This window comes from Lactuca virosa, chromosome 6 (genome assembly GCF_052849685.1).
Source record: "Lactuca virosa cultivar CGN04683 chromosome 6, Lactuca_virosa_CGN04683_v6, whole genome shotgun sequence".
NCBI lineage: Eukaryota > Viridiplantae > Streptophyta > Magnoliopsida > Asterales > Asteraceae > Lactuca > Lactuca virosa.
In genome coordinates, this window is record NC_136431.1 from 3,356,625 (window position 1) to 3,359,064 (window position 2,440).

The 2,440-nt window shown below is 34.8% G+C and overlaps 1 non-coding gene across 1 annotated transcript; it reads left to right on the forward strand.

The window, feature by feature from the left end:
- The first annotated feature begins 847 nt into the window (after positions 1 to 847).
- On the forward strand, positions 848 to 954 carry LOC145123098 (small nucleolar RNA R71). The gene has a single exon (XR_013714977.1). It is a non-coding gene; the product is annotated as a small nucleolar RNA R71 (small nucleolar RNA).
- Positions 955 to 2,440: the final 1,486 nt, after the last annotated feature.

The window sequence follows — 2,440 nt, forward strand, 5'->3', positions numbered from 1 at the left end:
TAGTGAAGCATCAGAGTGCACTTCACTTTTTGCTCTTTTTGCCTCGAGCTTCTCTTGTTCCAAACACGACTTGGGTTGTATTGTAGCTTTTTCATGGATCATTATTGGCTCAGAATGAACCTCTTCTTCGGTGTAGATCGCCATGGCATGAGGTTGTGACTTTGGGTCTTGATTTTTAGGTGGTAACCTCTCATTGACAAGTGTGGTCAATTGCCCAAGTGGAGTCTCTATGTTCTTGATGGAAGCTTGATGATTTCTCGTATTGGTATCATTAGTATCATGTCTCTTTTAAAATACTTCCATAAATCTATGAAGTACAGACTCAAAACCAATCTTCTTTTCGGGTAGTGGTTACTCTTTTTGATAGAAACCTCTACCAGTTTGTCTATACTTCTCATCCTTTTGTTTCTTGTACTCTTCACATGGAAACCACTCCTTTTTGGGTTTCCTCCAATCTTCATCATACTTGTCACCAATTGAGTAGAAAACTTGTGCTTTCCTGTTCCCATATTCATCTAAGTCACAATCCTCAGTCAAATGTGGCCCATTACAATTATCACACCTGACTCGAATGGCATGAATGTATTGATCTAATTTTTTCATTTGCCTATCCATAGAATCTAGTTTAGCTTTGATTTCATTCAAGTTCTCATTCCCTCTATCTCATTTTCCTCTTGTAACATCATCTCGTGAGTTGTGGTACTCTTGTGAGTGCTTTGCAAACTCTTCAATTAATTCTTTTATAGTTGTCAGCTCCTTCTTCGTCACCGACCCTTGCGAGTCAAGAAGTTGTCTATTATTTACATTGAATCGATCATAGAAAATGGAAACTTCTTGATGAACATTCAAATCATGTTGAGGGAAACTTTTTAGCAAGCCCTTGTAACTCTCCTAAGATTCCTATAAGGACTCTTCCACCTCTGATTGAAAGTTTGATATCTTCTTCTTAAGCTTTAAAATCTTAGTAGGTGGACTAAATTGCTCAATAAAAGTATCATGAAGATTCGCCCATGTGGTAATAGATCCGGGTGCAAGAGACTTCAACCAAACCTTATCTTCACCAGTAAATGTCACCGGAAGCATCCTTAGTAAAAGGGATTCCCTTCGCACATTTGGAACATGAAAGTAGTTTGAAATGTCTTTGACCTCATCAATGTGCTTGAAAGCATCTTCATACTCTTTCCCGGCAAAAGGTATGTCCTTGAGCATGGATAGAATATGTCCCTTGAGCTTAAAACTTCTCTCAGTTGGAATCTCGGGTGGAACTAGACCTAGTCCATGTTCTTCATGTATCCTCTTCCTGTAGTCAAAGTTTATTTGATCCTTCTAACAGAATTAGAGATGTAGATATCTCTAGTCCCCTCGTTGATTTGGTGATTGGCAATAAATGCTTGGCCAGGCTGAGACTAAGTTGGTTAGATTCAACAGTTAATCTGTGAAGTCATCACAAATCAGTATCGGTAAACAGAATCTCGAACCATGAGATTAACCTTTTATCCTTATCTCTAGTTCATAATAAGGTATCATGAAGATCAAAAGGAATTTGAAGTTATTAGTCTTAGGGATGTTTATAGCAAAGTTGCTATAAGTGCAGTAGCTGCATTGGACTACCACTCATTGTTATTTCTAGTAAAGTATTAGATAGGTCAATTGTTGACGCCTAAGTTCAAGTGGGAGCTAATGGATAATAGTGCCCATATCCATAACAAACCCGATAATATTACTATAAGTAACAATGTCCTTTAGGGTTACACGCAAGAACAAAAAAAATGAAACTGATTTGAAAAGATATTTATTTAAGGCACTTGTTTTGTTAATTAATTAATAGTTTAATTAGTTAATAGTAAATAAATGGAATATGGAATATTCCAGAATGAATTGAATTCATTAGATAATTATTAATATATTTGATAGTTATCTCTAGGGTTTCAAATCACCTCCCTATAAATAACGGGCTCCAAATCCGATTTTGATACATGTGAAATATACCTCTCAATTGTCAAAGTTCATAATCCTCAAAACCCTAAAGAATCTCGAATTATTGTTTGAAGCTCATAGTTTGAGGGTTGCTTGGATATGTTGCTTGTATGTCTCTTGGGTGTGACTTTAGAAGACTAACTCTCATTTGGGTTCTCTAGTCAGCTCGTCAAAAAAAGAAACCTACAAAGAAATCAAATGTATGTTTTATCGTTCTATTGAGTTTTATAAGTTGCATAGATTAGTTGAGTTTAGATCCGTATGTTTCGAATATTAGATCAAATTGTTTGTTGTTTCTGCTGCCATTTGTTTGATCTATTGAGGCTCAAAACCCATCATGAAACTCGTTACTCAAACATTCATTGATCATATATATATATATATATATATATATATATATATATATATATATATATATATATATATATATATATATATATATATATATATATATTTGTGTGTG